At 45.6% G+C, this 24,264-nt stretch overlaps 1 protein-coding gene across 2 annotated transcripts in view; it reads right to left on the bottom strand.

The window, feature by feature from the left end:
• FGL1 (fibrinogen like 1) overlaps positions 1–24,264 on the bottom strand; it is a 179,785-nt gene that overhangs the window by 145,228 nt on the left and 10,293 nt on the right. The gene's annotated exons all lie outside the window — the stretch shown is intronic.

Here is a 24,264-nt window from a genome sequence, read left to right as displayed (position 1 = left end):
CCCATACGCGGGGTCTCCGGTGGCGCAACTTCAAAAATGCAGCACCAAGGAGACCTGCTACATCAGGTCTAAAAGCTCATCCCTCTGAATAAAAAGCGCACCACGGACGCATCTGCTCTGGAAGACGGGAAACCCGCTGCCCCGCTGCCAGCGGGCGTCCCCACTAGAGGATCCTGGAAGCCCGCCAAAGCAGCCAGGTCCTCAACCATGCCAACACGCTCCTCCGACCACCAATTCGCAATCCAAGCCCCCCCGCGGGCGCTTGGATGAGGGAGGAGGAAGAGGGGACGCCAAACGAAAAGAGGGAGGCAAAGCCATAGGGGGTGCGGAGGGAAACCACCCCTGAAACACCCCAGGTGCACGTGGGACCCCCAATTGTCTGCACAAAGAAAGAAATTAAATTGGGGACAAAAAACCCCTGGGGGTCCCCAGGGACTCCCTGCCCCAGCAGGGGTCCCTGCTGAAACCTGCCCCTGTGTTTGCAATACAGGGGGAAGGTCACCTGAGGTTGCAGACAAAATGGAGGGGCCAGACAGAGAAAATGGCGAAGTTCCCGCCAAAAATGCTCCCTCCATGGCCTGTAGCGGCTGAGAAGGCTGAACAGTCCCAGCCGCTAAAACAGGCAAGTCGGCATCAGCTGTCAAAAAAAAAAATCAGCTGAGAGGGAATCCTTCGGGGAATCCCTCCGTGGGCGGTTGGGGAAGACCGGGCTTCCCCACTGCTCCCAGCCGACTCGCGAGGCACCATCGGCGGGGAGCTCTGGGCGCCTGCAGCCGCTGCCGACGGAGCTCCACCACCTCACCGGGCCAAACTACCGATTTCAGTCCAGCCGCGAGTGCCTCGCGGCTGGACCTAATTGTGTCCCACTCCCCCGGAGAAGGGCACAATTGCTCCATACGCGACCTAGCTATAAAAAAGTGCCGGTTAGATGAAAAAATACAGTAAAATACAGTTTTCTTAAAGGGAAACAACCCTCCAGACCAGCACTACCTCAGGATTTTTTATTTTTTTATTTTTATTTTTTTACAGAACAGACTCCACAGGCTCTCGAAGCAATATGCCTTGCTTGATTTAGGGGGCAAGGCTTACTGCTGAGGCTCCTCTAAAAAAATGTGGGGAGGTGGAGGAAGTGGGGAGAGGGACCCCGCTCGAGACCCGCCGGGTTTGACACCCCCGAGGTCGGACGAACCCCCAAACAGGGCCCGCCCAAGCTCTGTCCGGCCAAAAACAGGGACTAGAAACCCCCTAAACAAATTCCAACAGCCCTACCAAGGGAGATGGGTACAGATCACTCAACACCTGCTGGAGACTGAAAGAAGACTGATGTAAATAGAGAAGGGAGTATATTATATACTGTCCCACAGTTTTGTTTTCAGTCTCCACCTGCTGGTCATGATTGGTTATATACCCATTCGTAAAGATTAACCTCTACTGGTCTGGAGAGTGCTAAAGAATGAGGTTTTTCCTTGTTTTCCTTCTCTAAATTTGGGATGCATCTTATGGAGTGAAAAATACAGTACATCTCACAAGAATCTGAACAGGACAGATTCCTAAACTGATCCCTGGGTACTGCAGGAATTGTCACACTCTTCTCAGAATGAATTGCACAAGTGAGCAGACTGAGTGAAATCTGTGGCCCATTCGACTTGACAATTTCTGGGTTTCTAGGAGTCACTGAAGTGAGGGGAGAAGGTAGAAATTCTGGGCTGGGTCAATAGGGGTGGGCAGGTTCCTTTTTGACTGATGCAGGCCTTTGGTTTCTTAGATAACACTCTTGGAGGATGAGTAGTTCAACACCAGCAGGAAGCAGTCTGTAGGGTTGCAGTTTCGGGTAAGTTGCTCTAAATCTGTGGGCAATGCAGAGGACATCTGCTCTTCTGCAGTCTCTCTCCAGGCCTGAGAGTGGTGTTGGTTCCAGTGCCAGCTCTGAAAAGACTGTGGGGGAGTGAGGTACTTGTTTAAGGCAGTGCTACTCGGTTGTCTTACAGCCAAGATGCCATGTTGCAATGCTTGCCATTCTGCCAAGGTGCGGGCCGGGCTGGCGGCCTGTGTTCATGAGCGGAAGTGGGGGCACCATATCACTTTAGTCTCATTGAGTTTGATGCTTGTAGTTTGTGGCATGTTTTGGGTGCTCCGTCAGTAGTGCTTTGGCAGCTGCTTTCATGGAGTGTCTGTTGTGTTTATTTATGGTCATTTACCCTAAATTTATTTATTTATTCATTCATTTTTATAGCCCATTCTCCTCAGGAGCCCAGAACGTGTTACAATAAAATAAAATTAGGTACTTGGAACTTCCCTAACTGTCCCAAAGGCTCACAATCTAGCTAAAGTACCTGAGAAAACAATTATGAAATAGTAAAGATATAACAATTCAAATAATAAAAAAAAAAAAAAAAAAGAATAACATTAAAATAAATCAAAACCTCAAAGATACAAAGCAGTCCAAGCAAGACAGAGTAGAAGTCCAATTGGGCTCTAATCAGTGTAAGGCAACAGCAGGATACAAGGACCGAGAAGAACCCTCGATGATAGTCTATCACTGGCCGAAGATGATCTCTAGATCCCTACCGTGGGCAAGGACTAACGGCCGAAGATTGCAGGTAGAAAGGAGGAGGCAGGTCACAGCTAATATTCAAGTCCGCCATCAAAATCACTGCCGGAGCAGGGACAGCCGTAGGCCCAACGGACAGCAGGGCCAGGACTCCTGGTGGCAGGGGAGGGAACTGCACCAAAACAACCGCTGTCTTAGGGCCCAACAGTCAGTCGCCTCCAACAGGGCTAACCCACCGGCTGTTGGCCTTCGCTACACTCATCTCTGGCCTCATCAGCCGCAGGCGCCGGCCGCTCTTCATTGCTGGTCTTCGCTGCAACCCTGAACAGAGGGAGAGGCTGGTGGCGGCAACACAGAAAGACTGAATCCTCGCTGGTATACAGGGCGTCCCGACAAGTTGCCTCCTCCATTTACACACACCCTCTGAGCTCCTCACAACGCATCGCTTTCACCCTGGCAAGCAGAACATCGTTGACCTCCATCACCTCGGCACATCCCCTAACTCCCTGATGCAAAAGGGTAGGTATAATGCCACTGCCGTTAAAGCTATTAGGCCATAGAACCAATGGTCATACACGGTGTAATGAGAAAAATTTAAATTAATTTTAGGCCAATAAATTCAAATCAGATCAAGAACAAAAGGAAAAATTAAAAGATAAAAACAACTAAAGATGTAGAAGAAAAAACTTGAAAATAAATTCAAAAATAAAAAATAAGGAAGGGAGACAGCATAGCTGATGACTTAACTGGTTGCCATCTTGGTTGAAACTTGGTTCCACTACAACATGGATCTTCAGCTGAAGCTTTCTAAGACCTCAAAAGTTCTGAATATTTACCACTGTACTCAGCAGGTGTTCTGAATATAACCTTTTTTACAAGTGTTTGAGTTTAATTGACTGCTTGTGGTTCACCACTGCCTTTAGCAAGTGTCTTGAGTATAACTGTTTGAAATTTTCTAAGTTGTGCTTGAAAGAAAAATGAGTTTCCTATGTTAGCATTGTCGGCACCTTTTGTGTTAAATATTTGATATTTGTGTTGCCCTCATTGCCTTATGTTTCTTTCTTCTGTATTTCTTTTCTATTGTACTTAATAAGGGCCCCTAGCCCCTTTGCCTGATGTTTGTTTGCATGATGGAGTTAAGTACAGAAAATATCAAACATCAGAGGGTATTTTCTGTTTCCAACCTACTGCTGATGAAATTTAAAAGTGGGCGGAAATCTGCATTGATAATGTTGAGGGTCCACTTATCAACCAGACTCTTATTGTAGACCCCACTCGCCCGGTGTCTTTGTATTTTGATACATGTGTGTTATTTGATGTTGCCCAGGGTCATGGTTTTGCCCCTAATACAGTTTTGTGTGGCTCCCTAGATTGACAGCATTATTATACCAAATGTGCTAAGTATATATGTCTGTATAACCTGATGCCTTTAAGAAATGCCCCTATGAGGAAACCTTCACTAATGGTGGAGCCTGTCCTTTATAGGAATGTGTCTCGTGGGCCACCTACAAGAACCCTCATAAATACCCAGCCAATACCCCCTCTGCCTCCCTTACTATAGGTCCTAGCTCCGGCCCCTTTTGTACTACAGGCCACTACAATCCCATGGTTTTCACTATCACTGACCCACATAACTGGAATGCCAATGTCCAAGTCCAGAAGGCCAGAGACCGCATGGCATTGTATATTGATGGTAAAAGGTGAGACCCAGGTACTGTTGTATATGGCCATATTGTATCCCGCTCACGTGCTTCTGTCCATCACTCTGTGGTGTTTCCCCAGTTTTATGATACTGATATTCCTGTAATCACTAGAAATCTGTTTATACAGTTTGCTGAAACTATAGGTCAGACTCTTAATGTTAACAATTGTTTTGTATGAGGAGGGACTGGTATGGGAGAACAGTGGCCATGGACCTGACTTCACAGAACCTCACTTTTACATCAGGTCCACGACCTTCACGATGGGCCTTGTGAACCTCCATTGTTGCTTCCCACTGTCTTCAGCGCCCTTCAGACACTGCTTAATGAAACTTCCTATGAATGATAGCCAGCTCCTGATAGTCGATATTGGCTCTGTGATCTGTTTGCCTACTCTTGGTTGCCTGCTAACTGGACTGGTACATGTGTATTTGGCATGATCCGCCCCAGCTTCTTCCTGTTGCCGCTGGCCGATGGTGAACATCTGGGAGCCCCTGTATTCGATAACAGGGGTCGCCAAAAACAGTCTACTGCCACTAATTCCCTTAAAATAGGTGAATGGGGAAATGACTGTCCTGCAGAATGGATCATTGCTGTTTACGGACCTGCTACATGGGCTGAGGATGACACCTGGGGCTATCGGACCCCAATCTATATGCTGAACCTTCGTCTACAAGCTGTACTTGAACTGATAACTAATGAGACCGCCCGAGCTTTGAATACCATTGGCAGAGCGAATGCTAAAATGCGCACTGCTATCTATCAGAACTGCCTAGCTCTAGACAGAAAGTGATGCCTGTGGCAAATTCAACCTCTTCAACTGCTGTCTTGAACTTGAGGACGATGGTAAAGTGATTGAGGAAATTGTGGATTGTATCACCAAACTGGCTCATGTTCCTGTCCAGATCTGGCATGGCCTTACTGCAGACTGGCTCTTTGGTACCTTCTGCTCCTGGTTGCCCTCTGGTTCAGCAATGAAGACCATCTTGCTGGTTGCCGCCCTGTTTTCTCTGCTCCTGCTGCCTGCCCTGTGTGGTCCCCATAGCCATAAAGCTGCTCCACTGAACTGTTGACTCTGCTGTTGACCGTTCCACTACTGCTATGGCCCTTGCGCTTCCCAAGTATCGACCAGTCCCTACAACTGATCCTGACCTTCCTCCTTCTTGTACTTTATCAGGCTCGTCTCCTTCCTCCTTCATTCGACTAGCCTCAAAGGGGGGACTGAAGGAGTCTGGGACTGGTTTTCCTAAGTGTTGAACTAAGTTTTCTTTTTAATAAAATTCTGAATTATGTTTAGCTGCAGACCTAACTTATCTGATGTTCTAGCCTGCCTGTACTGGGTGTTAGCTTGGGCATTCTAACATCTTATGGCTATCTCAGCATAAATGACACGTAACAGAAAGACTGCAGGGCTTAGATAAGTGACCTGCTAGTGTGAGCTTAGCACCAATGATTGTTAAGAAAAGTAACACGTGAAAGTTTTTTCTAGAATTCAGTTGTATAGCCAGAAGAATGTATAAATATCTCTGTAACTTCCTGTTTTCGGGACTTCTGAAGCCAACTTGGGGCGCAGGAGTTGCATATGTATGCTAATAAAACCTGCTGCTTTCTTCAAGTCTCTAAGTTTTGTGGCTGCTCAAAGTGACCTTTCAATACTACTTTTCACTCTGGATGCTCAGCGGCAGGAAAAGGTCTAAGAAGCTTCTAGATACGTCTAAAACCCATTTCGATTATCAGCACTTGGATGACCTGTCTTTTAGGTAGTCCAAGTACCAATTTAGGCAGGTTTTTAGACATATTTCGGTTTCAATTAGGAACCTCATAATGTACAGTGTTTGGAGTCCAGAGGAAGACACTTTTATAGTGTTGAAACACTGGCCATTTTGAGTGGCTTTGGTGAGTGGCTCTACATGGAAGAGAGTAGATTTGCATAAACAAAATGTTTTACATGACTTTGCATGGAACAATAAACAAATGAATAACCCTTATATCCCCAGTGGAGGCATATTTCTCCCTACTTTTCTGTTTGGACATTTAAATTCCTCCATAGTAAGCTTGCACACGAGCAAGCTGTCATGACATGCTTAATGTGACCATATGTCCCATTTTGAACGGTACTGTCCTGTTTTTAGAACCCCTGTCCCATTGTACCTACACACAGATTTGGGATGCTGAAATGTCCCATTTTCAGAGAAAGCATCACGAAGCGGTGCGTGGGGACAATGGGACAGGCGATCACTTCCTCTCCCTCCCTGCCGTGCCAAAGCCAGCCTCCCTCCCTCCAGTGCCCGAAGCCTTGCCTATCGCTGATTCAAACCCTCCCCCCTGGTCTGCTGCCGCCACCCACTGCTGCTAGCCGCCTACTGCAACTGAAGAAAAGGAAGGCCAGGCGCCGGCCCACAAGCCTTCTTCCCGACGTCAATTCTGACATCGGAGAGGAAGTTCCGGGCCTGCTTTGTGTTTTTATTTCATTTTATGGTTGCCATTATGAATTAATAAGATATGTGTACATGAAAAATGAATAGAAGAAATTGGAGGAGGAATTGGGGTGGGGCTAGGGCAGGATTGAGGCTGGGACTGACAATAAATGTCCCGTTTTGATGAAAAAATAAAATGGTCACGTTAGGCATCCTCCACATGAGGGAAATCAAGGGTCCAGGAACAAACACCTTTCATTTATAATAGCTAGTAGAGTCAAAGAAAGGAAAAAGAAAATAAGTCTTCAGGAATAGGGTGCTTATTTGCCCAGGGAAGGTTAGTGGAACCAAGTGAGGAAAAGGAATAAATCTTCAGGAACAGGGTACTTATTCCAGAGTTAGGACTAATGGAACCATGGGGCAGGGGAGGGAGTCAAAATAATTAAGAAACAAGGTTATTCCCAGAGAAACCTAGCTGAGAAAAGGAGGAGGAAATCATGATGAAGCCCTTGTAAGCTGAAGGGAAGGGAAAGAAGCATAGGCCAAAAACTAGTCTGTGTTTTCCCTAGCAGCCTCAGTGTATCTATTTGCTAGTACCACTGTCAGCTACAGTGAAACCATGAAGCTTTGCTTTAGCTAGAGTTGAAAGGAAAGAATGTGACGGTGGTGCCCCTTTGCACTGCACTGTGTTGGGGCCAGCATTTTGTATACTAAAGCTGTCTGCACTCCCAAACCCCAGCTGTCCTCCACTGTGCCCCTGTTCCTGTGTGGGTGATGTAATACTGCCAATGATGTCTACAGTGCCTTCCCTCTGTTGCAAAATACATTTTTTTTTTTTTTTGCAACTACATGGCTGGAAAGCTCTTCTCCCAAGCCCAAACACTAACACTGAACTCCCAAGCCCAAACACTAACACTGTGTCATCAACAAATTTAATATCTAATTAATTATTCCCATCTCTAGTTCATTGATAAATATGTTAAAAAGCAGCAATCTCAGCACAGACCCCATGAGAAACCCCACTATTTACTGTTTGCCATTGAGAATATTGACCATTTAAACCTACTCTCTATTTTCTGTCTTTTAACCAGTTCTTAATCCATAATATACAGTTGAGTCACATTATTATGACCACCTACCAGTGGCGTACCTAGGGTATGTGGCACCCGGGGCCCATCATTTTTTGACAACCCCCCCATGTAAAAAATATTTTTTGTAATGACCATGAAACGGAATAAATGGTCAGAATAGAAACAGGCAGTGAAAATTTTCTTATATTCCAAACATACCATAACATAAATTATGTCTGAATTGTCATGACATCAGAAGTACAGGTGCAGGTGATGCTTGGGACAGTTCTGATTGTGTTAGTTCGGTTTTATGTGTTTTTTGAATAGAAGGGTTTTTATTTCTTTTTGAAGGTTTTGCAGTATGTGGTCGATGTCAATTGGTTGTAGGGTTGGGGGTCGAGTGTTGCAGCTAGGAGGTTGTCGAACAGTTTTTTTCTTTTGACGTTTTTGGTTGGAGGGTGTGTGAATGGTGTGTGAGTTCTCCTATGTCTGTTTGAGGTGGATTGAATTATTTAGCTGAAGAAATTAGTTACCCCCCTCATCCCACACACATTAATTCTCTTCCATTTTTGCCATTATAAAAAACACTGATAAGTTCCCAGAAAAAAATACATTAAAATAAGAAGTGAAAACAAAGGCCCCTACAGATGAGAACATAACATAAGAATAGCCTAACTGGGTCAGACCAATGGTCCATCATGCCCAGTAGCCCATTCTCATGGTAGCCAATCCAGGACACTAATACCTGGTCAAAACCCAAAGAGTAGCAACATTCTATGCTACCGATCCAGGGCAAGCAGATACTTCCCCCGTGTCTTAATAACAGATTATGGACTTTGACTCCAGGAATTTGTCCAAATCTTTCTTAAAACCAGCTACACTATCTGCTTTTACCATAACTTCTGGCCACTTCATTTTTAAGTTTAGATCTTTCCTTTCAAACAGAGACCTTGCTAGATGTCAAATACAGCACAAGATAACTTCACATGGACTTAGCTGTGCAGGAAATGTGAATCTCCTCATACACCCACCATATAGTGCAAAAATGTGCAAAGGTCTGTTTTTTTCTTTCGATCACTACATAGCCTAATGCCACACAAGCAGCGCTGTTACAAACATATTCTGTAGGTCAATGCTAAGGATAACAAAGTTTCCTTCCTTGGACCAGAAGGAGATACTGATAAACCACTGGAAGAGATTCCAAAACAACACCCAAAGACCCACTCAGTGTGTGAACCAGTTGAGTGGAGTGGACTAATTGGGGGGTGGAAATGGGCCTGGAGTTTGCTCAGCAGAATTTCCCAGACCACCTCTTCCTCTCAACACATTGACATGCTGCCGCCACCACCACTAGGAACACCTCACTGGGTAGGCCAGCTATGCTATAAACTTTATAAAACACATTATTATATTTTCTTATAAAGCACATATTTTAACTGAACTCTCTGACATCCGCAGCCTTTCCATTCACAAAAATAGAAGGAAGAAAAGTTCCCATTTCCTGCTGTCTCATGTCCCCGGCCTATACAATATTTTTTTTCTGCAGACCCTTCAAAAGTCTGACCAAATCCTCATTTCATTTGCATTATAAAGTACTGAGGATGCCATCTCTCCCCAATCCCAGGTCCTAAAGTCTAAGACAGTAGCGCAAACTAATGCTGCCAGATTCAGGAAAAAAAATTTCGATTCGATTCAGCCTATTGAATTGGTTTTTCAATTCGATTTTCCTGCCCAGTTGGGTGATTTTTTTCAAAACTCCTGGTGGGTTTTATAGCTTTTCCACCCCCTTTAGCTTCTCCTAACCACACTGGCGCTGTGGTGTAAATAAAATAAAGAAACAAAAAGGACTTTTCCTCTCTCTGTTAAATCCTAGCTCACGTTTGCAGTCCAACACCAGCTCTGGCAAGATACACATTTCAAATTTGACATATTGTAATCACAAAACAGAAAATAAAATTAATTTTTCTACCTTTTGTTCTCTTGTTATATTTCAAATCTTGTTGGTCCAAGGCTCTGGTTTTCTTCTGATAACTTGCTTGCCAGGGTCTCCTTCTTTCTTCTTTCTGCATGCTAACCATCCATCTGCCAACTCTGTCCTCCCTTTCCATTTCCCTTCCCTCCCCAGGAAGTCTGGTATCTTTCCTTTTTTTCATCTCCCTCCACAGATCCACCTTTTCTTAACTACCCTTTCATCCGGCATCTCTCCCTCCTTCCCCACCACCCCAGATCCACCATCTCTCCCTTTCTTTTCCCAATTACCCTCCTATCCAGTATCTCTATCCCTCCTCCACACCATCCCTTGTGTCCAATTTCTCTCCCTTTCTGTTCCTTCCCTCCCTAAATCCCATGGTCCATCATTTCTCTCCCTCTCCTCTATTTTCAGACCCATTATTTCTTCCCCCCCCCCAAAGTTTGGCATATGCACGTCTCTTTGAACACCCCCTTCCCTCCGTGTACTTCTAAACCAGGGTCCCCCCCCAAAGGCCTGTCCCCCCTTGAAGGCCTGTTCCACCCCCTTGTAGGCTGTCCCCCCCCCCTTGTAGGATTGTCCCCCCCTTGAAGGCCTGCCTGTCTGTCCCCCCTTGAAGGCCTGTTCCCCCCTGAAGGCCTGCACCCCCTTGAAGGTCTGCACTCACCCCAAAGGCCTGCACCCCCCCTGAAGGCCTGTCCCCTCCTTGAAGGCCTGTCCCCCCCCCTTGTAGGCCTGTCCCCCTCTTGAAGGCCTGCCTGCCTATCCCCCCTTGAAGGCCTGTCCCCTTCCCTTGAAGGCCTGCATACCCTTGAAGGTCTGCACCCCCCGAAGGCCTGCACCCCCCCCGAAGGCCTGTCCCCCCCTTGAAGGCCTGACCCACCCCCTTGTAGGCCTGTCCCCCCTTGAAGGCCTGCCTGCCCCCCCTTAAAGGCCTGTCCCTCCCCCTTGAAGGCCTGCACCCCTTGAAGGTCTGCACACACCCCAAAGGCCTGTCCCCCCCTTGAAGGCCTGCCTCCCCCCTTGAAGGCCTGTCCCCCCTTGAAGGCCTGCCTGCCTGCCTGTCACTCCCCTCCCCCTTGAAAGCCTGCCTGCCCCGACCCACCCCGAAGGACCGCTCGCCCCCCTGGCCTCCTCAAACCACCTATGAAGCAGCCGCAGCAGGATCACGATGTCAGCGATCCCTGCGCTGCGGTCCCGCCCCTCCTCTGACGTCAGAGGAGGGGCAGAACCGCGGCGCAGGAAGCAGCGCCCAAGCAGCTCGGGGATCGCTGACATCGTGATCCTGCTGCGGCTGCTTCATAGGTGTTGTGGGGAGGCCAGGGGGGCGAGCGGTCCTTCGGAGTGGGGGGGGGGGACTGAACGGCAAGGCCGGGAGCACCCCCTCAGGGCTGGCACCCTTGGTACGCCACTGCCACCTACTAATATCCAAAATAACCACCTCTGGCAGCAAGGACGGCAGCCAGACACCATGGGAGTGACTCAGTATGATGCTGGCTGGTTGCTAGAAGTATCTGGTGTCAAGCAGACTTCAGTGCGTCCAACAATTGCTGATGAGTACGTGGTGGTGGATCTAGTTATTGAACATGTCAATCGAGGTAGCCCCAAATGTGCTGAATTGGGTTAAGGTCTGGGGAATTCAGAGGCCAGGGAAGGAGCTAGAAGTCTTGTTTGTACTCTGTAAACCACTCGTGAACAATCCTGGCAGTATGACATATTGTATTGTACTGTTGAAAGATCCCATCAGCTAAAGGGAAGACCATCAACATGTATAGGTGTACTTGATCGGTGTGAGGGAGTAAGGGGTCCTCCCTCACCATGGCTACCAGTGAACCATTAGACAGCAGGGGGCACTAGCCCAAACGTAGGTGGACTTCAGGTCCCAGAAGGCACTGAACCTCTGCAGCTCAGTGCTGAGGCACATTGGGAGAGTGATACAATCCTACTGAGGCAGAAGGGGTGGGGCTCAGCCAGGAAGAAAGATAAATGCCCTAGCAGGGAGTTAATCAGAGAGTTCCCAGAGGGAGAGGTCCTGAGACAAGAGGTCGTTTTAACGATTGTTACTCCTGTAAATGGAAAAATTATGTGGAGTCCCTCAGGGTTCGCCACTATCTCCATCTCTTTTTAACCTTTATTTGTCATCACTGGGAAATAAACTTGATTCTCTTAAAATCAAATTTTATAGCTATGCAGATGACAACAATAGTCATCCCTATCAATTCCTTATCATCAGAGGCTTTGCAAATTCTAATGGCTATTATGGAAACAGTGGAAACCTAGATGAGAGATTTTAAATTAAAACTTAATACAGAGAAAACAAAAATTATTTTGGCCTCTCAATAACAAAATTCAAGAAGACAAATTAATACTGAATGGAATTAATCATCCTATTATCCCTGAAATTAAAATTCTGGGTGGATTTTTTTAAATTTTTTTTTTTAATTCAATCTTTATTAAATTTTAACATCTTACAGAATAATGCAATTCACAAATAGATCATAATATAGGTATACATACACTAAGATAATCTTACCAAAAACACATCAATATGTATCCACCCTTCCTCCCTCCCATTTGTCTGGCAGATCCCTTCCTTATAGAGAGTTGCGCGGGGACAGAAATCCCACCCGTCCCCACCCGTCCCCGCCAAAGTCCCACCCGTCCCCACCCGTCCCCGCGAGGACTCCCACCCGTCCCCGCGAGGAATCCCTCCGTCCCCACCCGTCCCCACGAGGAATCCCCTCCATCCCCACCCGTCCCCGCGAGGAATCCCCTACGTCCCCGCCTGTCCCTATAAACTACAGAAATAGTTATTTCATTTAATTATGCTACTGAATTAAAGGCTCTGGTAGAAACCCATTTAAAAATAAGCAAAAAGACTTTATTAATTTGGAAATATTGATTGGGAAGAATACATACTTTGTAAACGGGTTTCTACCAGAGCCTCTAATGTTTATAAATTTTTATCAACACAACTAATATACTACTTTATCCTTAAGCAAAAAAAAAAAAAATAATAATAATTTTTTTCCTACCTTTATTGCCTGGTTTCTGCTTTCTTCATGTTCTCATTCAATTCCTTCCATCCACTGCCTCTCTTCTCTCTGTGTCTTCCATTTGCTCTGTTACTGTGCCTCTCCCTTTCTCCCCCCTCCCAAATTGGTCTGGCACCCATCTTTTTCCCTCCGCTCCCCCCATAGTCTGGCACCTCTGTCTTCTTCCCTGCCAGCGTCTTCTTCCCATTCCCTCTTCCCCATTTCCTTTCAGTGTCCTTCTCCCCACCATCTTTCCCATGTCCTGTCAGGCAGCATCCTTCTCCCCTCTCTGCCTTCCCCATGTCCTTTCAGTGGCATTCTCCACCCCTTTGTCTTCCCCAGTGCTTTCAGGGTCCTTCCCCCCCTTTCTCCCGTTTACCCCATGTCCTTTCAGCGTTCTTTTCCACCCCTTTGTCTTCCCCAGTACTTTCAGCGGCCTTCTCCCCCCTTAAGCGTCTTTTCTTCTCCACTCCACCTTTCCTCCCTCCCTGCCTCCACCTTTGTGGCGCTTTTGCACCCGACCGACAACAGAACAGGCCCGGCCGACAAATCTCCCTGTCCTGTAGCCGCGAATCTAAATTACCTTCTTACAGCAGCTGGAGTAGTGAAGCTGCTGTAAGAGGTAATTTAGATTCGCGGCTACAGGGCAGGGAGATTTGTCGGCCGGGCCTGTTGTCGGTCGATCAGGGGATCTGTCCGGCTGTGCACATTCTCCGGGGCGGTCCGCCCCCTCCCCCCTCTTTCATACGCCATTGCCTTCTTCCTACCTGCCCTGCCGCACACAGCCGACCGGAAGTCTTCCTGATGTCAGCGCTGACGTCGGAGGAAGGGAGGGCTTTGCTTAAGCCCTCCCTCCGACGTCAGCGCTGACATCGGGAAGATTTCCATTCGGATGTGTGCTGCGACAGGGCAGGTAAGGAGAAGGAGACTACCCTCGCGGCTCGACCAACCCCGCTGCGATCCAACCCCGCAGGAACCCCGCGACCCTCGGAGGCGTCCCCACGGGATCCCCGCGACCCTAGGGGGCGTCCCCACGGGATCCCCGTGACCCAAAGGGGGAACCCGCGGGATCCCCGCGGGTCCCGCGGGATTCCCGTCATCCCCGTTCCCGTGCAGCTCTCTAATTCCTTACCCAAACCCCCCCTCCCCCACCCTACCTCCCTCCCATTTCTCTGGCAGGTCATTCATACAGTCACACACACTGCTTAACAAAACCCTCTAAAGGGCCCCACACATCTACAAAAGAGGCATCCAATTTTTGTAATTTAACTGGTATCCACAATGTTCTGTGAAGCACAAAGTAAAGAATTTGTCACAACGATGCAGAAGCCTTACATTGTATCCTTTGAGACCATATTTTCTTCCAGTTCTCAGATGAAACAAAACATTGCAATTCTCTAGACCAAACAGGGGAGCAGGGGTGCCCACACTTTTTGGGCTTGCGAGCTACTTTTAAAATGACCAAGTCAAAATGATCTACCAACAATAAAATTTAAAAAAAACACAACGCACACTGTACGCATAGAAAATGTTAATTATCATTCCTATTCCAGGGTTTTTCAAAGAGGTCAAAGCAGATGACTCTATGCACTATCACCTCAGTAACAACCATACAAAAATAGACAAATATACCCCCCTCCCTTTTTACTAAACCACGATAGCAGTTTTTAGAGCGCAGGGAGCTGCGCTGAATGCCCAGCGCTGCTCTCGACGCTCATAGGCTCCCTGCGCTAAAAAACTCTATTGCGGTTTAGTAAAAGGGGACCTTAGTGTAAAATATAGACAGCAGATATAAATTCAGATACATTTTGATCACTAAATTTAAAATAAAATCATTTTTCCTACCTTGTCTGGTGATTTCATGAGTCTCTGGTTGCACTTTCTTCTTCTGACTGTGCATCCAATCTTTCTTCCCTTCTTTTAGCCTGTATGCTTCCTCTCCTCCAGACCTCGTTCCCTCCCCCAACTTTTCCTTCCTCTCTCCCTGCCCTTTCTTTCTCTCTGCCTCCCTTTCTTTTTTTTCTGTTTCTCTTCTTTTCTTCTGTCTCCCTGCCTGCCCTTTTTCTTTCTTTCTCCCTGCCCTCCCCCAAGCCACTGCCATCGGGGACCAGGACCCAAACCACCACCAATAACAGGCCCGAAAGCCGACCCGCCCCAAGCTCTCCCTGCTTCGGCCGACCAGCATTCCTCTCCCCGACATCAATTCTGCCGTCGGGGAGAGGAAGGCTGATTGGCCCAAGATCGCGATCGACCTATTGGGGGAAATACTGCCGGATCCTGCCTTCGCGGAAACAGAAAGTAGGCAGGACCCGGCAGCAAGAAGAGCAAATGTTTCACTAACCTGTCTCCCGCCTTAGCCCATAGCGAACGCTTGCTTCAGGGCTCTCAACATGTGCGTGCCGGCTTCCCTTCTCCCCCCCCGGACATAACTTCTGGTTTCGGAGGGAAGAGAAGGGAAGCCGGCACGCACACGTTAGAGCCACGGAGCATAAGTTCGCTACGAGCTGAAATCTCCAAGCCGGTTTTTTTGGTTTTTTTTAATGTTTAGCAGCGGCGGCAGCAGCAGCAGATGACAACTGGGCGGACCGCCCAGGTAAAAGGCCCTAGAAAGAACACTGGAGAGGAAGGCTGATCGGCCCGGTAGATCAGGACCGCAACACGAGTCTATCACGGAGCCCGGGATGGGCTCCGCGATCGACTGGCGTTGCCTTCCTGAGCTACTGGTCGATCGCAATCGACGTGTTGGGCACCCCTGAGATTGAGGTCCATAAAAAAGTTTCTTAAGTAAATGTGAGCATAAAAGCTTATACCAGCTTAAAGCCCTACAGTAAAACATATAACAGGCAAACTTGGTTGTTCCTTCAGAGTATTAAACAATGAGAACCGGCATTAATAGCATGTTGGAGTTGTAGCCATTTAAACCATTGTAAGAATGGTAAAGCGAATTTCTGTTGCAAAGTCTGAAAAGTTACCAAATGTCCTTGACACATCATATCTTGCAAGGTTCTAATACCTGCTTGCATCCAGGTTTTCCATAGAATCGTGGATCCATTGATGGTAATCGCAGGGTTTAGCCCAGTGGTCTCAAACTCAAACCCTTTGCAGGGCCACATTTTGGATTTGTAGGTACTTGGAGGGCCGCAGAAAGAATAGTTAATTTCTTCTTATTAAAGAAATGACAATTTTGCATGAGGTAAAACTCTTTATAATTTATAAATCTTTCCTTTTAGCTAAGTCTTAATAATAATATTGTAATTTATAGGTAAAGAGACATATGATCAAAACGGTTTTATTTTACTTTTGTGATTATGATAAATATATCGAGGGCCTCAAAATAGGACCTGGCGGGCCGCGAGTTTGAGACCACTGGTTTAGCCATAGAGATATTTGTCTAGAACCTTTACTTGGAGTAAGAAGTAAATCATTCAAAAAAAGATAAAACTTGCCATGTAGATTTAAAAATTTCATTGTCTTTCTATATATGTGGAATTCGTATACCCATCAAATGGTTAAGTTGGAGCGGTGACATCAAAGCAGGCTCTAAATGTAGCAAATCAGGCACTTGTTCATATAATTCCAGTAGTATCCAATACATTCCTTGTCTCATTATATAAGCATGATGGTATAATTTGAAATTGGGAAAGTTGATGCCCCCTAACTCTTTAACTTTCTGTAATGTTGCAAGAGCAATTCTAGGTGTTTTTCCTAACCATATAAATGTAGTAAGTAATCTGTTTATAACATCCGTCCGACAAAAAGGATAGGTAACATACTCATATAATATTGTATAACAGGCTAACATCATTTTCACAGTGTAAACGCTACCCCACCAGGAGAGATACAAAGGGCACCATTTTTCACACAATCCTTGAATTTTAGAAAGAAGACCTTTTTCATTAGTTGACATAGTATCACCCACATTTTGCAAGAGCATTACTCCAAAATATTTAATGCCCTCAGGTTTCCAGATACATGGATATGGATCTAATAGAGATTTTACACAGTGGTTATTTAAAGGTAATACCTCAGATTTACTCCAGTTGAACTTACTGAATTTTTCGCTCCATAACATACACTTTTTTCCCCAAAAAGTGGGTGGAAATAAGGGTGCGTCTTATGGAGCAAATACCACAACCCCCCCCCCCCCCTCTCTCTCTCATGCTGCCGCTACCGTCAGTTCTCGTGAGTGTGCACCTTATCGCTCTCTTCCCATGAATTTCAGTTCAAAGATGACCAGGGGGAGGCGTGAGCGGCGGCAGCATGCATGCCTCCAAGCTTTTCAGAACTGTCACATCTTAGCGACAGCTCGCCCAACCAATTGCATACATTCTTAACCTGTAATTAATATGCTGTATAGTCCATTCTGAACCTGTACTTAAATTGCTGTATAATCCTTGTACTTAAACTAATGTATAATCTTTGTATTGTCCAAATATCCTCCACTGTGAATGTTTGCTTGTAGGCCGTTCTGAGCTACTGGGAGGATGGGATAAAATAAAAATAAATAAATGCCTCTCTCCCCTTTTCCTGCACACCAGTTCTATCAATATCTGCCCCATTTCTCTCACTCTACCACCTTTCTATGCACTGGTTGCCCATTCAAAAGTGCTGTGCCTTCAAGGCCCTGGTCCTCACTTTCAAAACCTTCCATGAAACGACTCCGCACTACATGAAAACTAAACTACAAATCTACTTCCCAAAGCAACCACTGAGGTCCCAAGGAGAAAAACGACTGACCAGACCTCCTGGCCACTTTCTCAAAACTGAAACAACCCACAAACGCTCCTACTCACATTTCATACCCAGACTATGGCACACCATCTCTCCATCTGTTAGAACACTAGATGGACTTCGGAGCTTCAGGAAGGCCATGAAAACTTTCCTCTTTACAAACCCAGTGCCTTAAGGACATGCACCCAGAAATGCAATTCAGAGTCAATGCACCTATGCCACCTAACCCAGATGCTACTAGTGTATATGTTTTATTGTCATGTCTATATTGTAAATTATGTCATTTCTGTCCCATCTTTGTAACCCGTTCTGGGCTCCTTTGGGAGGACGGGCTAAATAATTGAATGAATGAATGAATGAATGAATGAATTAATTAATTACTATATAAATGTTGAACTTAGGTGTGTATAGACGGAAGAGTGAGAAAGAAACTGCAGATAGGTGAAAAGATTCTGGACCAAGGAGGGAGGGAGGGAGGATGGAAGGAGAGCGAGAGAGGCAGAAAAAGACCTGGAAGAAAGGAGAACAAATGCTGGACATGGGGTGGGGGGTTTGTAAGCAGAAGAAAGACAGAGGCCTGGACCAAAGAGGCAGACTGGATGGGCAGATAATGACCAAATGGCCCATCCAGTCTGCCTCTTTGGTCCAGGCCTCTGTCTTTTATTTTCAATTTAGTGATCATAATGTGTCAGTTTTGAGAATTTATATCTGCTGTCTATATTTTGCACTATATTTGTTTATTTTTCTATAGTTGTTACTGCATATTTTAAAATCATCTGCCTTGACCTCTTTGAAAAATAAAACAAATATACTGTAAATGATAATTAACATTTTCTCTACATACAGTGTGCTTTGTTTTTTTAAAAAAATTTTGTGGTTACCATTATGAATTAATAAGATTATATTGTGTGTACATTAAAAATGAAGAAATTGCATTACAATTAGTAATATTATAATGGGGGTGGGTCAGGAGCGGAGCGGAGCTTGGGCTGAGGTACTCGGTTGGTATTTGGTAGACTTAGGGCTCCTTTTACTAAGGTGCACTAGCGTTTTTAGCGCACGCACAAGATTAGCGCTCGCTATAGTGTGTGCTAGCTGAAAAATTACTGCCTGCTTAAAAGGAGGCGGTAGCGGCTAGCGTGCGCTATTCCGCGCATTAAGGCCCTAATGCACCTTTGTAAAAGGAACCCTTAGGGGGTACTTGGCTTGAAGAAGTTGAGAAACACTGGTCTAGGTGACTATGGAGTTCACTCAGTAAGGGCCCCTTTTACAAAGCCACAGTAGCGATTCTCCCATGGCAAATGCACCAAAGTCCGTTCAATTCTTATGGGCTTCAGTGCATTTGCTATGGCAGAATTGCTATCGCAGCTTTGTATAAGGAGCCCTAAGGCAGGAACTACTATGCTATGTCTTAAAAATCTGATTGCCGGGGATGCAAAGCATTAACTGATGAGTTTGCAGTTGGTTGAATAAGACTCTCTCAAGTAAGGTAGTTTTGAAAGAAATGGAAGGTTTGATACTGGCCAGTAATTATTCAGAATAAGAGGATCTGCATTACTTTTTTTCAAGTGGCTTAAATGCTACTGGAACACTCCCTACATATCAAACCTTAAAAAAGAAAGTCATATTGAGCATTGAAAAATAATTAATAACAATTAACTAATAAAAATAGTGCACATTTAAATTTTCCCCACCACCAAAGTTCCCTGCCCCGCCCCACCTGGCTACTGTTTTGTGCCACCCAGCTGGAAAAAATTTATGGGGAGAACACTGTGATGGGAGAAGAGTGGATGTGATCTCTCTTCATAAAAGTGGTTGCAGAGAAGAAGCGAGAATCTACAGGCCAGTAAGCCTCACTTCAGTTGTTGGAAAAATAATGGAAATGATACTGAAGGAAAGGATAGTGAATCTCCTAGAATCCAATGGGTTATAAGATCTGAGGCAACATGGTTTTACTAAAGGTAAATCGTGCCAAACAAATCTGATTGAATTCTTTGACTGGGTGACCAAAGAATTGGATCGAGGTTGTGTGCTAGATGTAATTTACTTAGATTTCAGCAAAGCCTTTGACACGGTTCCGCATATGAGGCTCTTGAATAAATTTGGCAGGCAGAATTTAGGACCCAAAGCAGCGAACTGATTAGAAACTGGTTGATGGACAGTGAAACGATCAGGTCCCAATTTGTATTAGCCTCATTCTGCTGTTCTGACTACAGATGCATCCAGGGACACCTCTTTAGAAAGAAATCACACACGCACACAAATGCACATGCAAATAGGCAAAAAGATGTCTCTCTCTTCTTTATTCAGAGTAATGCATACACCTTTTATAGCATTTCACATGGGTCAGTTTTTTTTAGCATATGACTGTAGGAAAGACCATATATGGTAACAGGATACATAAAAGCAACTAGAAAAAGGTAGCAAACATAAGGGGGGGGGGAATAATGGGAAGTTTCCGTTATAGCACATAATACTGTCTTGTCTAAGGTCTAGCAATGTTTCTTTTTTAACAAATGTTTCTTATCAAAACACGTCAACTACAGAACAAAATGGGGACACAGAGCTCAGAACACAAAAAGAAAAGACCTTGTGGTTTTTTCTTGTCAAAATGATAACTGTTTCAGCAGTTCCTTTTACACAAGCAGGAATAGAAAAACTTACAAAGAATATAAGTGCCCCTTCAATCCCCTCTTACATCATGAAAATGACATCATAAGTGCACAGCATGAGCTTGGAGGGAGAGATATTCCAAATATGTCCTATGATATATATTGTAATAAGAAGGTGTTTAACCCCTCTTGGGACACCAAGAGCAGCAATATAGACATGGGGGTCAAAGCTTCCGGGAAGGTCAAGGGTCTGTAATAGGGATCGGTAGGTACTAGCCAGGGCTGCAGTAGAGCGATGAACAGCAGAGTTAACTATATCATAGAAGGCAAGGCAGGCAAGGCAGGCAAGGCAGCCAAGAGCGAAAGAGTCAGTCAGCAGGGAGGCCACGCCAGGTTCGGAGAGGAACATGAGCCAGTGTGGTGATGCGGTCCACATCTTCCTCGAGCACGGTACCATCATCATCAAGGTCAAGAGGTTAGAGAGGTGGAACTTGCCACAGATGCCACCTTCCGCAGCCAGCAAGTAATCTAGAGACAGGCGATTCTGGTACATGGCAGTGCAAAAGTTCAAGAACAGCCTGCAAGTGAAGTATGCAGTTGAGCAGGTAGTTTGGGGTCCGACAACCCCAGGAGCCATCTTTGGCCCATGTAGCAGGTCCATAAGCAGCAATGATCCATTCAGCAGGCCAGTTGTCACCCCATTTTCCAAACTGTATGGGGTGGAGAGTGTTAACCGCTTTTGGCGACCCCTAGTGTCGAACACAGGGGCTCCCAGGCGTTCGCCGTCAGCCAGCAGTAGCAGAAAGGAGCTGGGACAGATCCAAGTACACATGTACCAGTCCGATGAGCAAGCAGCCAAAGGTAAGCAAACAGGCCACAGAGCTAATATCAACCATCAGGAGCTGGCCATCGGGCGTAGGAAGTTCCATGGGGCAGGTACTGAAGATGAGGTCCTGGTAAATTGAAGATGCAATAATAGAAGTCCGCAAGGCCCACAGTGGAAGTCGTGGGGCTGACGTGAAAGAGAGGTTCTGTGAAGGCAGGTCTAGCATATCCAGCTGTGTTCATGGCCACTGTTCTCCCATACCGGTCCCACCACAGACAAAACAATTGCTGACATTAAGAGTCTGGCCTATAGATTCAGCAAACTGTATAAACAGATGCATAGTTGTGACAAGAAAAACAAAATCTACTTTCATATGTGCAGAAAAATGGGGGAAACATAACAGAAAATAGCACATGAGACACATTCCCATAAAGGACAGGCTCCTCAATGAGTGAAGGTGTCCTCATAGGGGCATTGCTTGAAAGGCATTAAGCTATAGAACACATTTAAGATAATAATGCTGCCAATCGAGGAACAGTATAAGGGGCAGTACCATGACCGTAAGCAACATCAAATAACATGCATGCATCAAAATACAAAGGCACTGGACGAGGAGGGTAATGAGGGGGCCCTCAGCACCTGCTAAAGGCACTAAGTGGGTGTTGCGATAAACCACAAGCTGCCAGTTACACTCAAACACTTGTAAACCGTCCTGTCCAAGAAATTAAAAGGTTAGGATGTGGTGTTGCAGGGGTACTTGGACTTCAGCAAAGCATTTGATAGCATCCCACACCGCAGGCTATTGAGCAAGATGAGTTCGATGGGATTAGGTGAAACATTAACTGCATGGGTTAAGGACTGGCTTAGAGGTAGACTTCAAAGGGTGGTGGTAAACGGCACCCCCTCCGAAACGACGGAGGTGATCAGCGGAGTGCCGTAGGGCTCGGTCTTGGGCCCGATCCTATTCAACATCTTTGTAAGAGACTTGGCTAAGGGGCTTCGAGGTAAAATTGGAAGAATTTAATATGTATATTTTAGAGGAGAGGAAGGACAGGGGTGATATGATACAGATGTTTAAATACTTGAAAGGTATTAATATAGAAACAAATCATTTCCAGAGAAAGGAAAATGATAAAACTAGTGGGCATGAATTGAGGTTGTGGGGTGGCAGATTAGGAGTAATGTTAGGAAATCCTTTTTCAAGTAGAAGGGTGGTAAATGCCTTAAAATGCCCCCCTCCCACCCCCACCACTGAGGGAGGTGTTGGAGATGAAAGCAGTGATGGAATTCAAAAAAGTATGGGATGAGCACAGAGGCTCTCTAATTAGAAAATGAATTAAATAAAACAAACTATGGCCAGTACTGGACAATCCTGCATGGTCTGTGTCCCATATATGGTGATTTGGTTTAGGATAAGCTGGGGAGGGCTTTGATAGAAGATCCAGTGACAGGATGGTTAGGATAGGCTGGAGAGAGCTTCAATGGCAACTCCAGCAGTGCGAACCTAAAGACAGTACTGGGCAGACTTCTATGGTCTGTTGCCCAGAAATATTAAGGAAAAGACTGTGGGGCAGACTGGATGGACTGTTCAGGTCTTTGTATGCTGTCATTTACTATGTTACTATGTATGTAATTTCAGTTCAATACCAACCAAAACTGTGTGTTCCATTCTGGCCTCCTTTATTATTTAATTTCAGTATTATTTTCTTATAATACAAGGATCCCTTTAGTTCTCTCAACAGTCATTATTTAAATTACCACACCATGTTAAATTAAAATACAAAAAAACTACAAAATATTTTACTTCCTGCCTACGGAATCTTATTCTGGTAGGAGGAACTCATTTAAAATCTGATTATTTAATATTTCAGCAAATGATCAAAACATGATTGTTTTCCAGTGGAAATTAAGTAGGACTTTTTTATTTTTTAATAAAGTTAGTCAAACTGATTTAGAACTTGGTATCAGCTAGCCTTGTTTACTGGGATTTAAGACAGACTAGGACTTGGGTGCTTGGGACTTGAGTACTTTATAAGATGTTTGAAAGATTGGAACTGATAAATTTTAATTCAGTTCACTTGGAATCTCTTGTACCCTCTTAGCTATTTTTTGGTATTGTGTTATTTAATGGGGCCTTTATCCTTGGTACACTAAAGTTAAAAGAAACAAAATAACATATGAAAAGAGATTAGGATCTTGCCTTGATAATATATTTTCCAGTAGATAGGAATTACCTTGTAACCCATTCTGGGCTTCTTGGCGAGGACGGGATATAAATTGAATTACATAAATAAATAAAATGGTATGGTGAACCTTAGGGTACTCTGTCCATTGTCTGCAGTTTGTTTGTTTGTTACATTATCTGCAGTTTGTTTGTTTGTTTTTTGCTTGCTGTTTGACACTGCAGACCACGTTGGATTTTCTTTTTTCCTTTGTGCATACTCTGTCCGTTGTCACCAGCATACTGCAGAAAGATGTCAGTAGCAGCTTTTGAAACCTCCTCTTTCTCCCAGGAATCTGCTGCCCCCTTCAGTTAATTCCAAAGCATGCAAGAGCTCTAGAGTAAAAGACTGGACAAGGAGGGACACGGGGAATGAGGGACATGGGGAACTCCCTGAAACCAAGGCTCTGATTTGCTCATATCTAATATAATAAAACCTTTACCCGCACATGCGCAGTTGAAATGGTGTGATCCCTGCCACTATGATTTGTGTTTCTGTGCCGTGTTCCATTTGCGGCGTGTGTGCAGCAGTGGCACTTGCGCGATGGTGGAGCTTGTGGCAGTTTGATTTGTGGCGCGTAAGAGGAGCCATTGCCGATGTCTCTTCCAGCCTAGGGCAGGGAGGGAGGCTTCAACTCGCTGCTCCTGCTTGCTTCGGGCCTTCCTCGCTGCCGGGTCCTGCTCCTGCCTTCGCACAAAAAGAAAGTAGGTAGGAACCGGCAGCGACAAAGGACCGAAGCAAGTAGGAGCAGCAAGTTGTGAATGCTGCACTGCCGATGGCTGTGTGAGACCCAGGAGGAGAGGGGAGGGAGGATGAGAAACGCTACTGATGGCTGGCCCATGAAGAAATGGGTGACACAGCAGCGAGAACGAAGGATACAGACCTGTGGCAAGAGAGATGGACATACTCCAGGGACACGGACCTGCGGCTAGAGAATCAAGAAAAGAGAGAGGACAGCAATCGTTGTGGGGGACTCCATCATCAGACAAGTCGACAGCCACATAGCAGGAGGAAGACTGGATCGGCTGGTGACCTGCCTTCCAGATGCCAACGTAGAAGACTTAGTGAGCCGCATTGACAGGATCATCGACAGTGTGGAAGAAGAAGATACGGCAGTGGTGATCCATGTGG

The sequence above is a fragment of the Geotrypetes seraphini genome, chromosome 1, assembly GCF_902459505.1.
Source record: "Geotrypetes seraphini chromosome 1, aGeoSer1.1, whole genome shotgun sequence".
NCBI classification, from domain to species: Eukaryota; Metazoa; Chordata; class Amphibia; order Gymnophiona; family Dermophiidae; genus Geotrypetes; species Geotrypetes seraphini.
The sequence above is the reverse complement of the archived record's forward strand: the minus strand, read 5'-3'. Positions and strand labels throughout refer to the sequence as shown.